Raw genomic sequence first — 16280 nt, 5'->3', positions numbered from 1 at the left:
ACTGCACAGTTAGGAATTATAGATATTAAATTTGTGCCAGCTTTATAAATTTAGACTCTATGTAAGAGATTGGCATCATGAGTCAGGGAGAGTATTTCTTTTATTGTTTTCTGTTTGAAAACCAACTGAAGACTCTAGGAATCTGCATCCACTAACCCATCTCTTCCCCCAAATTGTAAACCAGTGATTCTCAAACATATACTTCATTGTGATTTGAAATCTGATAATAATCAATTTTAATGCAAGTTTCTGATCTTATTCATGTGTTGGAAAGCACCTACACAGAAGAACCTCTAATAAATACACTTAATTATGGCTTCTCAAACATCAGACTTCCCGGTTTCCAGACATAGGATCTTGACTGTTTTCTGGGACCCACTGTTTTGTTGATGGATAGGTTTGCTTTTGCATGGAAATTGCGTGTGAGTCTAATTTTGCATGCATCCCAGGATTATTTTGTGAGCTGTCGATCACAATCATGTGTCCCAGGAGGGATTTGCATCCTAGAGAGATTTGTTAATTCTCTAGATTAAATCTTGCCTAATAAAAAGAAAAGTAAAGATTTGGCAATCATTGGATTAATGTAATCAATGTGGTCAGCAATGTAGATAATCAGGCGCCTGAAAAATGGAATTTTGTTTTTTTTAGTGTTTTTTTTTCAGATTTCTGTCTCCATTATGTTAACCCAGCATTTGCCTCTTCTATTGGTTCTGGGCAGACAGAAGAAAGGGTGGAAAGTATTCTGCAGCCTTAGGCCAGTTTGTATGTTGAAATGACCCTCTGAACAAGGGCCGGACTATAGGGGAAATAAGGAGCCCTACGTGCAGATTGACATCGCTTAACAGTGCAGGGAAGATCCAAGAGCAGTTGGGCTCTGTTTTTGCAGTAAAGTAGATCACGCTCTTACCCTAGTTCTAGGCATTTGTTTAAGATGAGTTATGATTCAGGTCAGCCACAGAAATATTGCCTGGCCAAAACAGTACTTGGATTCCCAAGGTAAATCTGAATTACGTCATTCTGAAAAGTGACGTGAAATGCTCAGGAGACCGTGTCTGTCGTGTTTAAGCCAGTACCCACCCCGTGTGTCTCTGAAATGCGTGCTTCCTCATTCCTGGCTTCCTCTGTCCTCCTTGCACGCTGCCTGTCTTCCTCTTCTATGTCTGCCTGCCTTCCTTCGCCCCGCCCCCTTCCTCTCTCCCTCTCTCCTCTCCCCTCCTGGGGTTCCAACTGTGTAAGTTTCTGTAAGTACAGAGATGAGAAGATGCATTCAGCTCTTTTTTGTTCCAAATTCTGCCCCCTCAACCTTTGACCAGCTGTCTTCCTTTTCCACGCTGCCCCCTCTGTCCTTCTGTTTCCTTTGCCATTTTGGATCTCATCCATCTCCCCACGTTGCTGCTGTGGTTTACCCCTTGTCCTTGTCCCTGCTCACTCTGCCTTCCCCTGCCTGCTGGTTTCCTCATCCGCCCTCAGCTCTGGTCCTTCTTTAACTCCTCCACTTCTCGATTCACTACTGTGATGCCTCTCCTGGCCCCTACCAATGAAGAACTCCTCCATTAAAAAGTTACATTCACCAAGAAATCCTCTTGCCTCCCATCATTTCTAAATCCCTTTCTTTTTACTTTAGCGTATATCCTGTCTCTCCCCCTCCTCACCTGTTCTAGTCTCTACCTGTCCCCCAGATCTCTTCTCCCTACAGAGAAGTCCTGTGACTAGGGCATCAGAGCACCAGTGTCCGATAATGATGTGCTTACCGAGTTAGGGCTTCCCGTTAGGAAACGATTTGCCTCCTGCTCCTCGTAGGCTCTCTGAGAGATTCCTGTTTGCCCTGAGGACACCTGGGTCAGCTGCTGCAGCTGTATTCTTGAGACAAAGCTCCACCACATGTCTGGTGACATTACTTCAGCTCAGATTTGTGGATTCCTAGACAGGTACCCATGAGTTGCTTTAAGGCTAAGAGTTATCCGCGACAGTTACTCCAGGCCCGTGTTAGCACTGTGATGCTGGGGAAAGCCATCATCTTAGACCTCGGTCACATGGGCTGCATCTGCCATAAAAACACGCTCACTCTATAGGCACATCCCTCATGTTAGAGCTCAAGATGTGGGGGCACCTGGGACGGGCTGATATCAACCCCTGCAAATGATGACTGTTTAAACAGTTCTAGTTTCCCTTGGTGGGGACAGGGAGAACTCTATTTTCTAAACATGTGGATATATGTGTGTATGCACATACACCTATTTCATTTTGCATATGTTTATGCAAAAGTAATAAAGTACGTTGTAACAACATGTCCCTATATCCACATTTCAGTGTGCATCTTTAAAAAAATGGACATTTTCTTACATAATAAGTAATACCATATTATACCTAAAAACTAATCATCAGTCCTTTTTATCATTCTATATCCAGTTCATTTTCATATTTCCCAAACTCTTCCAAAATGTTCTTTAGAGTCAGTTGATTTTAGGACAACACTCTGCATTTGGTTTTTATGTCCCTTAAGTCTCTTAATCTAGTAGAAGCCTGTTCCGCGTTTCACTGGCATGTCAAAAAGACTGGCCTGGATTGGGTCTGACTGCTGCCTCATTGCATGATTTAACTTTCTCCGCTGCCTCTTGGATTTTCTACAAACTGAAAGTCACATTTAAAGGCTTGGTTAGATTCCAGTTAAACACTGTGAGTAGAGCACACAAGATTTTGTGCACTGGTTTACACGTCATTGGTAAGTTAATGTTCACCAGTGAGTAGAACATACTCTAAGTGATCTCCTGCACTGGTTTACTTATCATTGGTAAGTTAAGGTTTACCAGTGAGCAGAACACACTCTAAGTGATCTCATGCATGGGTTTATCTGTCACTGGTAAGTTAAGTTTCACCACAGTGTTTGGGCACTGACAGCCTCCATGATAAACCTGTATTTTTTTCCTCCTGCCACCAAAAACAATCTGTGTGGTGTGACTTTGTCATTGTGTAGTCTCCAGTTCCCCATAAACTCTTCACCTGATGTTTTAATTCCAATCATTAAGTCTTGTCTGATATAAGAATTCCAAATTTTATCCGTTGGTCTGCGTTGGCATTCTTCTGTGAAGTACAAGGTTTTCTTCTCTTGATGCTATTTGATTATCCTGAAATACATTTTCTGCCAAAAAGTATATGTTTCAATCTTTTTGTTACAGTAATTTGTTACATAGACTAAATAGCTGGTGACTGTATAATTTATCATCAAACCAGGACATTTTGTGAAGGAAAGGGTTACTATTAATAATTAGAATGAAATAGCAGGTGTAAACTGGAAATCTCCTAGTCAAGCAGGAACATTTGATCATCTTAGCTAAATGAAACCTAGGGAGGTTTCATTTTCCCCTTTGTTTTCTCTAGAAGACTCTTGTTTACTTTCAGGGATTAGAACCAATCACTTCCTGCCAATTATGGAAATTGTGTGTGGAAACCTGAGTTAGCTGGCCCCATGTTTCTGTTATCTTCATAGGATATTTTGGTACTTTTTGTCTTATAGCTCAGTGCCCAAGATGCCTAGCTGGCCTACCTTTAATTCCATTGTGCCAGGAGGCCAAGTACTGGAGTCTCTTTATTCTTCCCCATCTTAGTCCTGGGCACTTTCCTTTTCTTAGCCAGGAAAACCCTCTCAGCACACAGAGAAGACCAATGGCTCTTTGGATTCACCCATTTGCTTGTGTATTCCACATGTCATTCCATTGTGGTCCAGGGAAGGTCCCCTGAAGTTCGGGAATAGTGCTGATGAGGCTGTAGCTCACCTGTCTTGAGCATCACTCATTCCCAATACTGAATTCATTTTCACAGGGTGACTCAACACAATTCCTTTCTCTGAATTCGAGATAGTTGTTAACCGTTTCCTTTCTGACTTTTGTGTACTTTCCACTGATATATCTTTAGTATTTTATCCTGCATCTTTGCTTCATGTGGGGGCTTCTATGTTGCTCTATCTTTATGATAAAAATTTTAAAACTTTGTTGATATGCTGGATCTAATTTCTTAGACAGTATCACCACCTTACAGAATTTAAGACCAGCCTTCCTGAGTACTGACTGTCTCTCTTGTGGCTCTTCAGTTTAGATTTGGGGAGCATGTAGATATTAAATCTGATCTCTAGCAGTTTGAGAATTGGTGCCTGCCATGCATATCTGCGTAAAGTTTGCAGCTTAACAGCAGTTTCCTCCAGAAACATGCTGGTTGTGAGAGTCAGGGCAGGCCACTTGCCAGGAATACTGAGAACAGAGCCCAAGCATGCCTCTCTTCTTCTTTTCTCTCTGGTGAACTCCTATTTATCCTTCAAGACCCAATTCAAGAGTCACAGCCTCTGAAAGTCTTGCCCAATACCAGAGGTTATATGACACTCCGCCATGTATCTTTGTTTTTTAATGGCTATGCTGGGTCTTCGTTGCTTCGTGGGCTTTTCTTTGGTTGTAGCAAGCAGGGATGTCCCTCTAGTCGTGGTGCACAGGCTCCTCATTGTGGTGGTTTCTCTTGTTGCCAAGCATGGGCTCTCGGGCACACAGGCTTCAGAAGTTGCAGTTCCCAGGCTCTGGAGCTGAGGCTCAATAGCTGTGACACACGGGCTCAGTTGCTCTGTGGCATGTGGGGTCCTCCCGGACCAGGGATTGAGCCAATGCTCCTCCGTTGGCAGGCAGATTCTTTGCCACTGAGCCATCTGGGAAGCCCTGCCCTGTATCTTAATACTTGTACAAATCTCTTTTGTATCTGTTATCATATTTACTGAAGTGTCTCTCCCCTCTGCCCATAGAGCTTAACATTGGGTGCTCACGTTTGACCTTTGCGAATGATTGTTCCTTGAAATCACACTTAGATAATTTCCACAGTTTCAGTGACCATGATGTAGGCACTATCTGTCTTTGGCTGTTATGAATGAACTATGATGTGCCAGAGCTACAGGCATTTAAGTCTCTTTTTTCCTGCCATTTTTGAAGGTCTAGCATCCTTGAAAAGCTATTACCAAAAGAGCTTGAACACTATTTTTTTTTTTTTTGCTGAACGCTTCTATGTGTTAGATTCTGTGTAGTTGTTTACTTGCAAAGCTGTAGATATTTCTTATTATCTCCATGAAACAGAGGAGAACATAGGGTCTTAGAGGGTCACACAATTAGTAAGTGATAGAAGTAAGAACTAAAGTCAGATTTGCTGCCTCCGGAGCCCAAGTTTTTAATCACTGAAACCTACCCTCACAAAGGAGGATAGATGGCTGGATGGATAGAGAGTTGAAGGAATGAATAAGAGATTGATTGATTGATAATTGACAGGTATATTGATGATGGACTAATAGATAAATTTTTTGTTTGCTTAGTCCCTGATTCATGTCCAACTCTTTTGCAACCCCTGGTAGACTGTAGCCCACCAGGGTTCTCTGTCCATGGGATTTCCCAGGAAAGAATACTGGAGTGGGTTGCCATTTCCTTCTCCAGGGATCCCACTCAGGGATCAAACCCATGTCTCCTGCATTGGCAGGCAGATTCTTTACCACTGAGGCACCAGGGAAGCCAGTAGATAAATACCTATGAGTTTAAAATCACTCACCATGAAAGATGCAAATAATTTATTAATCTTCATAATGTTATTGCAGTGCCAGGTGGTACAATGGTAATGAACCTGCCTGTCAATGCAGGAGATGCCGGAAACATGCGTTTAGTCCCTAGGTCGAGAAGATCCCCTGGAGTAGGAAATGGTAACCCACTCCAATATTCTTGCCTGGAAAATTCCATGGACAGGGGAACCTGGCAGTCTACAGTCCTTGGGGTTGCAAGGAGTCAGGCATGACTGAGTATGAGCACTATATTGTTGCCTGTATGTAGTTCTATATGTGTAAGATCAAGGGGAAAATTAAGTAGAATTTACTGGGAAATACACCCACAAGGGTTATGATTATCATCGAGAAAATTTAACTGTGCCACCTGGGAAGCTCGATCTATGTTTAACAATATATCAGTTGTTCATACAACATGAAAGATGTAAGTCACAAATAATTGAGAAATACTGTTTCTTTATTTTAGTCTAGAGTTTTAACCTTTTTTTCCCATATTTCATCCAATAACTTTTTACTGGAGTCAAACTAGAGCCATAAAAACACTAAAATAATTGAGCTTTCTTTTTCTACTTTGATTAGCCAACTTGCTGATCATAATAAAACAATCAGATGGCTCAAAGGACAGGCAACACTGGTAGAAGCAAAGAGATGGGAAATTCTAGATGAGCAGTTTAGGAAAAATTTGCAGTTGGCTTTCATTTGACATATTCCTCCAGTTCTATTTAATGAAAGACTAAAAAAGCATTCTAAGATGCAGGAGAGTTTTGTGGATTCCCTTATTACCTTTTTTGTTATTGATTTTTTTAAAAAAAGTCTGAGGACTCTTGACTATCTTTAGGTAAAGAGCACAATAAACAGATGGCTGTAGGTTTACTTTTTTTCCCCCTTTTTTTGCTGTGGTTCACCACCTGCCTTAATATAGTGAGACATCAGGTCAAATGAGTTCACTGCCTACAGTACCAAAAGCTCCCTGACTAGCTAGAGAACACGAATCTCAATCAACTTGTCATGTAGTGTGAAGTCTTCACGCTGCAGGCACTTGGCAAAAGACCGCTCTGTCCATGTTGACTGTAAAGTGAAAGTGAAAGTCATTCAGTCGTGTCTGACTCTTTGTGACCCCATGGACTATACAGTGTATGTTCACCGTAAGGGACCAAGTAATCCCTAATCTTGCTTTCCTGAAGTGCCCTCCAAGGTTGTCAGTAAATCAGAAACCTTTTTGAAATTTCCACATGTTTCACAGCCCATAAATCCAGAGTACATAATTGACTTTTGAGCATAAGTCAGGTTTGGAGTTTACTTCTAACTTCATGTTTAAATTTTTAATTTAAAAATGCACAAGGAATTTGAATGTTGGATTTTAAGTGCAAAATGAGTTTTTGGAGGTAGATTAGCATATCTACCTGATTTCAGGCTGAATCCTTGAGGAAATACCTTGTTAATTGACTCATGTGCCAAACACTTGAACCCAAGAGTGTGTAGGCTCTGACTCTCGGAGCCATTATAACTTTACTCTTTGTCTGATGGTTAAAAAGAAATGTAAGCCTACTGCAGGCTTTTAGAGGCAGATGAGACATCATATGGTGAGACCATTGAGTCACAGTCTAGCATTTAGTGGAACTACATCTGCCTCTCCTCACCTGTGGGACTTTGGCTCTGTAAGTTTCATTTGCCTCCGATAGTGGTATGTGGTCTGTAATCTCTAAACTCCCTTGTAAATTCTGAAATCCTTTGATTCTGTAACAGTAGATTGCCTTTATCTGAGAAACCATTATCCTATGCAGTCAAGTGAAAACCTGGCACTCCCCAAATTTACCTGGAAATGTATAGGCAGAGAGATTATTCTCTACATAGTTAAATTACTCAAAATGCTATTTTGAGCTCAAAAGAGGATAATTGATCTTGAATATGTTTGCTTCCCCCCCCCCCCCCCCCACCAAAGAGTGACAGTAATAACATGGAATGGACCTTTTTTCACCTGAGTGACATATTTACTTCTATTTTTGTTTTCTTTTATCTAATGATCTCCTAATAACCTTTCACAAGAATGAAACAAAATACACCCTGTAATTTGGGCTCTCAGTTGGCTCAATGGTAAAGAATCTGCCTGCCAATGCAGGAAATATAGGAGACTCTGGTTTGATCCCTGGGTTGGGAAGATCCCCTGGAGGAGGAAATGGTAACCCACTCCAGTATTCTTGCCTGGAGAATCCCATGGACAGAGGAGCGTGGCGGGCTACACAGTCCATGGAATCTCAAAGAGTTGGACACAACTGAGCATGCACGCATCCTGTAATTTGTCTTCCACAGTGAAGAATCCATCAGATTCTAAGACTTGGTCTCTAGTATTGCTTTTTCAAAATGCATGGAGCTGCTAGAGATGGTAAGACTTAGATAAGACTAACTTCTTTCTAACGTTTATTACAGAGATGTGATAGGGAAAGGGCTTACCTCAATACCTGCTGATCATTCATTCACTCTGCTTGAAGAGTAGACTGGACACAGGAGACACGCTTCACTCTATCACTTTGCTGCTTGCTCGTGTTTTGGCAGAGCGTTTGCATGTTCAGTTGCTTGACCTCTTCTTTACAGCCCTTACCACAACCCACTCAGGATGACATGGTACCCAGATGAAAACAGGGGTGCTGTTACTACAGAACAGGATTGGAAAACCTGTAGGCCAGACTCCGCCTGCTGCCTGTCTTTATAAATTAAGTTTTATCAGAACATAGCCAAGCGCATTTGTTTATGTATTGTCCAAAGCTTGTTTTGTGCCCAGTGGCAGAGTCTGAATCATCGCAACAGAAGCTGAATGGCACACAGAGCCTAAAATACTCACTATCTGATTTCAGCCCCCACCCTGACCCCACAAAAGAAAAGAAAAAAGTTGCAACTTCTTCCTCCATGGAAGAAGATTGAATACTAAAAGGCAGCTAATATTCTTTTTCCATTTCTGCCATGTAGAGAGACCCTAGCTTATGCCTGGGATGCTCAAAATCAACCTGGAGATTCGTTTTTGAGAACGGAGAAAGGAGGGCCTGCTGTCCCTCCGCAGTACTCCTTCAGTAAACTTGCTTTGCCCAACAAAACTTCAGATAGGAAGTGAGCTTCAGGGAGCGCTAGATTGTATTCCCTGGCACTACCTCTAAATGCCATGCAAAGGATGTCCAGTACTAATGATGGAATAAATGACCAGAAACGTTGACTGAGTAGATTTGGCTCTGAGAACAAGGATTGTGTCTCATGTGTCTTGGCTTTGGCCCCATGTGGTGCCTGGTACAGCTGGTTTAGGAGGGCGTGATGGGATTTAACAGTCAGTGTAACCAAAGGTAGGACTGACCTGCTTCTGAAAGGGGCCTAACATAACATGTGCCTGACTGGGAGGTAACCCCACGTCCAGTCTCAGGGGAGGCCAGGACCATTGCTTTCTCCATCTGGCCTGTTCCTTTATTTTGACTCCTCACCTGCCAAGCCCTTTTTGAACTCTGATGGGCTTACCCTGATGTTCTTCTTCATGAGCACAAGGGCTTCTTGATTTAAAGAATTTTGGTCTATAATTAGTTTAACTAGCTTAATATGACCAGCTCTTCAAACCCAGACATCCTTGTTAAAATGAAAGTTTTGATTCTACAGAACCGGTATCCAAGTTACAGAGACATGACCATGAGAGACCCGCTTTGGTCAGCAACCTTTTGCTCATGGCCATCTCTTGTCTACCATCACTGGAAGCTCTCTTATGAGCCACATCTTATCTGCACTGTAGGATGGCTGTTAGCTGGCATGTTTATCTCTGTTGCTAGAGCACAAGCTCCTTGAGGACAGGATTCACATCTTTTTTTTTTCTTTGTGGCTCCCACCCAGTGCTATGCACAGTGCCTAGCCTTCAATATAGGCTTTCAGGGAAAGTTGTTGAATGATAAAAGAGTAAGTCATTTATGTGTCTGCTGATTTCTTCCCATCTCTCTTCTCTTTCCTCTTTAGCCTGTTCTAGTCCCCTTAGGTCTGCACTGTGTAACTCATCCTCCACTTTTCTACGCAATTCTCCAGTGACCAGTTCATAATCATCTCTCCCTTCTTAATGCATTCATAGTTAGCACCTCATAATTTGGCACTTAATTATTTCTTAATTGATTCATCTTGTGCTGTCTTTACTTCCCAGGTAACCTGATGTCCCTACAGGCAAAGAATATGTGTGTATATATATACACACACATAAGTATTTTTTACCAGCTCCCTGTGCGAGCCCCACTCCTCCAACACACACAGTGATTTGAATTTGACAAAGAACAGATTTTCAATAAATATGTGTAAATTAACTGAAAAATGAATTAAGCATTGTCATTACAGTTCAAGAGAGGCAGACTAGAATAAAAAGTAGCCTTCTGATGCTTGATACATCTTAGAAGTATAAAAATTGTGTCATAATTAGTCAACAGCTTTGAAAATTGTCATATAAAAGATGAATAAATTAAGAAAGCCAAACAGGCAAATTGAAAAGGCCTCTTTCCCCTCCTCTTCTCTTTCTATATCTCTCTTTCACTCTCTCTTCTGTTGATTTTGTTGCTGTTGTATAGTTGATTTGGGACTCCATGGTAGCTCCGTGGTAAAGAATCCGCCTGCAATGCAGATGATGCAAGTTCAATCCCTGGGTCAGGAAGATCCCCTGGAGAAGGAAATGTCAACTCACTCCAGTATTCTTGCCTGGGAAATACCATGGACAGAGGAGCTTGGTGGGCCACAGTCCTTGGGGTCCCCAGAGTCAGACCCAACTTGGTGACTAAACCACCAGCACACCACATAGTTGATTTACAGTGTTAGTTTCAGTGCACAGCAAATTGATTCAGTTATACATGTACATACATTCATTCTTTTTCAGATTCTTTTCTCACATAGCTTATCATAGAACCTTAAGTAGAGTCCCCTGTGCTATAGAGTAGGTCCTTCTTGGTCATCTATTTTATATATAGTTGTGTGTGGATATTCATTCCAAGCTCCTGATTTATTCCTTCCCCCACCATTGTTGTTTGTTTTTTTTGCTCTTTTAATTACAAGGTCAATTTGTTTGAGCAACAGACTTAGTTAGGAATCTTTTGCTGTGACCTAGGCCTGGTCCTAGAGCCTGCCTGAATCACATATAGCTGCCAGCTCCTTCCCCACTTGACACCAGTAGTCAGTCTCTTTATGGTTGACATTGAGATCAACTATCCATATATAACATTCTGAAACTGTTTATAAATGTAGTGATATAGTATCTTTTTATGAGCTATTTAATTTACTTTCAAAAAAATCTGATTTTCTGAGTTGGTTTAGTTTTTTGGCAAAGAAAGATTGAAATACATGCTCTTTCCTGTTTTATCCCACAGAATATTTTCCTTTGAGTAGCTTTCATAAACTGTGAGACTGTAGCCCCCTGCTACCACTAGGTGATCTTATTTTAAATCTGGAATTTTGTATTTAAAACAAATAATTTCTTACAAACAAATTCTCTTCTGTACCTCCTTGAACTCTGATCATGGTGTACCAGATGTTAAAGAGGAAAAATGAAAGTTGAGCTCTTGAGAAGATAAAAGTGTTTGCGTAATGAGTAATCAGAAATCCTGGGCAGCTAAGCCACCTAACCAGATTACCAGCCAGGCTCTTCTGAACAGCAGGATCTACCAAAGGAGAAGGGGGCACATAGGTGGGTCTTGGCACCAAAACCTGTGCTTGACCATCCCCGCAGGATGGCAGTTTTGCAGAACAGTTCCTTTCTTTTTTTAAAAAAAAAGTTCACTTTGACAGTTTCTTTTACTTTTTTCCTTTGAATCCTGTAATCACATTGCAACCATACAGAGACTGTGTGTTTCTAGTTTCTTAGCTTCCACTGCTTTAGACAGTGTCAAACAGGATCTCAAGTACCCTAAAACTGTTCCTCTTACAATGAGGTCTTAGTTGTTTTTTTTTTTTAATGAAGTCGACCTAGTTTTTCTAACCTTCTTTTCAATAATTAAAAATGTAAAATTCTACCCAGAATCATTTTCTGTGCCAGGGCTTCATCTTAATATTTGACTTGAACTGCAAATCTCTTATTAATACAGCCTTGGTAGGAGGCTCTTACATAGGAATTAAAGAACCCCAATACATGGGCCATAGTGTTGTTACATTAAATGCTCCAAGGTGCTATATTCAGTTATCTTACTGTGTTTGGTTGGATTTAGACCCAGTGTCAGAGATTTCTTTTTCTACTTACCACCCATAGGTTCTTTCCCCCTTTTGGTATAGGCTTGTATGCCTAATACTTGTGTTAACTTTTTTAACCCTGGCTGTAATATGGTACAGTTTACTCACTGAGTCATCTCAAAATTTTATTCATGTTTCTTTCCCTTAAAAAAAAAAACAACTGCTTGAATTTCTAATTTCTATGCTATTCTTGGGTTAGATTTCAATTATCCTTCTAGTCATAGGTAGTAGAGTAGGACTTTTTCTTTTTACTTTAAAGTAGTTCTCATTACATGTCAGATTGGAGCATAAATTAAATTTGAAGGTCAACTCAAAACAGTATTCCTGCCTAGAGAATCCCATGGACAGAGGGCCCTGACAGGTTGCAGTCAATGGGGTCTCAAAGAGTCAGACACGACTGAGCGACGAACATTTTCAAAATTGTTACTGACAAATTTGTCAAAAAATAAGGAATCTCTTTTAAAAATATTCAGAAGAGAGATACCATATTTAATTTGGAGCATATTATTATAGTGACATTCAAGTTTATCCCATATATTTTTTATCATTTAAAGTAATGGATTATATCCTGTTTATGAATTTATTATTGTTCTGCAACCAGAGATGGGATCCTGAAGTTAAGTATAAAAGGAATTTAGCAATTACAAAGTATAATTATAAACAAATGGGCATCATTTTCTTAAGTCTTTCATATAAATCAGTCATGCAAGAGAAGGATGTTTCGTGGATAATCCCCAAGGATTAGAGACACATCAGAAAGTTTCCCAGAAAATGACTCTTTCCAATATACACATTCTTTCCTTCCCTGATAAACTTCCCTGTTCCTCCTCTTCATATAACCCTTTTCTTCCCACAAGTTGGTAAACTTTCAGGCAGGGATCATATCCTGGGGACCTTCATTTCCTCAGCTCCCATCAAGATAGTTGTTGAATTTCAGAATGACCTTGCGTTTTTTCATGGTAGGAAAGGAACCATGGAACTTTTACAAACACTAGTCTCTTTGTTGTCTTGCTTTTCACTGAACACCATCAGAAGCCTGTTTCTTCCATTAAAGATATTGTGTCACAATCATCTGTTAATAAGGGACCACTCCCTCTGTTTGCCCTGGATTAGAGTGAATTCCAGGGCCTGAAAGCTTGATACTGATAGGCATAAAACGGATATACCAATTATATCATTCAGTGGCCAGGCCCTAAAAGAATATTAGGAAGCACATCAACTCAATGAAGTTAAATGGATACTGCCTTTCCTTTCTGTGTTGTCTTTACATTCATCAGAGGCATGTTAATTCAGAATTTGGTTCTTGCACAATGCAGGCCCCTAATAACCCAGAGAGGTAGTTACATGAAGATGGGTACCTAACAACCCCCATCCTCTTTTGTTTTCTCCTAGAAGGTATAACCTGCCTTTCTAACCACTACAGTGTTTTCTATAAAATAGTTTTAATTGGGGTCACATGTTGAGCAATTGCTATGTTCCAGTCCCTTGGTGGAGTATTGGTGACCAGCCACTGACAAAGGGAGTCATGGTCCCTGACCCCATGGAGTTTGAGAACCCTAAATGGGCAGTCATCTGTGGGGAAAATGTTGAGTTTTTTTTTTTTTTTTTTTTTAAGCAGTTATAAAGTTTTCAATTATTAAGTGTCTCAAAGCAGTGACAAGTGATTAAATCCCCATGAATGGATTGGAGTAAAATGAGTTTAATCGACTAAACGTCCCATTTTCTAGCACAATCCTAAATAAGTGTTCACTCCTAGACAGTTAAATAAGTCCCATGTGAACCATGGAGTTTTCTCTCTCTGACATCAGGAAAGAGCTACTACCAGCCATTTGTTACATACACATTGCCTTGGAAATGTACCTTGTACCTGTCACCATAGCAACACCCCAAGAATGACCTCAGCAGCCACTCAAAATCATTCCTACAAAACAAATTATAGCTATAATTAACTCTCCGAATTTACTCTGCAATATAAGTTTGTCCAGACCTCAGTGTTTCTCTGTTACAGGTTGAATGAATGGAATAATCCAGCATGAACCCATCCCTCCCATATTCCATCAAAATTTTCCTCCCAAATAGGAGGTGCTTCGGTGGAAAGTGCAATTCAGTTAAGAGATTATTCCATTGTTACCTCTTCTCAGAATGAGATGAGAATCAACAAATGAGCATGCACTAGTCTTATGGTGCTAGAATTCCATTTCTAAAGGAATAGAGTGGCTTTTTTCCCTAAACAAATGTGAAATGCAGGAGGTGCTGTGAGTCCCTCCCAAGTCCTGAAGCCCAGGATGAGGGGGCCACATGGGATTGAGGCTAATGCAGGTAGAAGCTGTCCACATTGGCCTCTCTTTGGCAGTGAAAGATGCTCATCTAGGCACGTTTTGCCAGTTCCTCCAATTATCTGCAACAGGTCTTCAGTCCTGGTGTAGCTCCTGAGCCACCCAGATCTTCCTGTAGGAGAAGAGAGTTCATATGTCTTTTGTTTGGTTGGAGGGTTTGTTGTTGTTCTGTTTTTCTAGTCTTGTTTTGGGGTGTTCTAAGTTGAATTTTGTTTGACTTGGTCCCAGTTCTAGATAATGTATGTTGCAACTAGCAGACCTTGATACCAGTTCCTTTTGTGTGTTTTTTTTTCTTTTGGTGGACTACATCAGTGAATTGGACCTTTCTTTCCACCATCCAACTGAAGCAAGACAACAAGAATGTCAGACAAGAAGTGCAGTTTGCTTTCAGCTAATTGGAAATGTATGAGAATCTTTAATGACCATTTCCTTGCCTTGAAATATTTTGAAACCTGGGCAATGAATGGACAGAATAGAGCCTAGCAAGCAGCAGGCGCCCAGTATAGGCTAATTGTTAGGTTGATGTTGTTACTGTCTGAACTATGCTTATATTGAAAGGTAGCAAAAGAAAGATGAAGGGGGAAAATATTCTTGCAAGTGTGAATGCTTCAGATATTTAGCTACTATCTCAGTAGTGCCCGAGGTTCAGGAAGACACACCACTGACAGTACTTTTAGGGCAACCTCTGAACTCAGGTCAGTGGCTTTCAGTCGCAGATGTGTATCCTGACTCTCTCTTACTCCAACATGTTTTTCCCAGAGCTCAGTTCCCCTTCTGAATTGGAGAGAGAGACCTGCAAGGTTCTCACTTGCAGTGTGACAGGAAATCTCCCACTTCATATGCTGGTTCTTTCAATTCTGTGCAAAGTGCATGCGCCTGCATGCTAAGTCACTTCCGTCGTGTCCAGCTCTTTGTGACTGCATGGACTGTAGTCCTCCAAGCTCCTCTGTCCATGGGGATTCTCCAGGCAAGAATACTGGAGTGGGTCGCCATGCCCTCCTTCAGGGGATCTTGCCATGCCTTCAGGGGATATTCCTGACTCAAGGATCAAACCCACATCTCTTATGTCTCCTGCATTGGCAGGCGGGTTCTTTATCATTAGTGCCACCTGGGAAGCCCTCTGTGCAAAATGCACATTTAAAAACAAAGTGGCAATGCGTGTTCTGTTGAGTTCATCTTCAAGAAGCAGAAAGCCACAATTTCTCTTCCCACTGGAACGCATGAACACCTTGTGTACAAGACTTGGTCACTTTCTGTTCTGACCTCTGGATAAGGTGAAGTGAGTAGAAGTGGTTTATTGGGCAGCTTGTTTCTAAACAAGCTTGCCAATGGGAACTGGAAGTTCTCTGATTCCTCTCAATTAAAGTTTTGTAAATGATAGTTAAATAAATGATGATCTTGCAGATTTCAAAATGTATGTTCATTTCAAGTTTTTCAAATTAGTACCTGGTAAATCAGAATACTCCATTATACAGAGTAACCAGTTATATTTACATTTATGGAGTGATGAGCTGGTTTATCTGTAGAATGAGATACAGGCCAGCTCCCAAAACATTGACTCATTAACCGCATCAGGCACCTCCAAGACTGTGCCAAGAAATTGCCTCAAATTTGGAGTCCAGTCCATTTTTATACTTCTTTCCTGCCTCTCAAGCTCATATTCTCCCAGCCTCTCCCTCCTTTTGTCCCCTAGCTACTTTTGTAATAATTAAAAGTATCAGGCTGGTTCCTATCAGTCAGCAGAGAGCTAATTGCCAGCTAGAGCATCATTGATGTGTTTGAGGTAAGGCCACTAGAATACTCACTAGTTGTTTTGTATTAAAAATTTCTAGACTAATACTTTTTTGTCTTAAAGAATTGATACAGCTGCAAAAAGGTGGTAATTTATTTCTTTGTTAAAGCCAGACCTAGCTCTACTGTTTTAGGATCCCATGAATCTTAGAGACTTAATATGGTATTTTTTTCACTACTCAGTTTCAAATTTAACTGTATCATTGATATGGAAACACCACTAGTAAGAAGGATATTTGAATAATGTTAAAACTAACTCTCAGCATAGGAAATCATCCATCCAATCCGCAAATAATCACGAAGTACTATTTGCCAGGCACTCGTTTAGGTAGTAAGGAATAACTGAGGGTGAGACAAAG

The 16280-nt window shown here is 40.8% G+C and overlaps 1 protein-coding gene across 1 annotated transcript in view; it reads left to right on the top strand.

The window, feature by feature from the left end:
- Positions 1 to 16280, top strand: part of LOC133252724 (guanine nucleotide-binding protein G(q) subunit alpha) — a 313335-nt gene that overhangs the window by 213418 nt on the left and 83637 nt on the right. The gene's annotated exons all lie outside the window — the stretch shown is intronic.

The sequence above is a fragment of the Bos javanicus genome, chromosome 8, assembly GCF_032452875.1.
Source record: "Bos javanicus breed banteng chromosome 8, ARS-OSU_banteng_1.0, whole genome shotgun sequence".
Classification (NCBI taxonomy): Eukaryota; Metazoa; Chordata; class Mammalia; order Artiodactyla; family Bovidae; genus Bos; species Bos javanicus.
The sequence above is the reverse complement of the archived record's forward strand: the minus strand, read 5'-3'. Positions and strand labels throughout refer to the sequence as shown.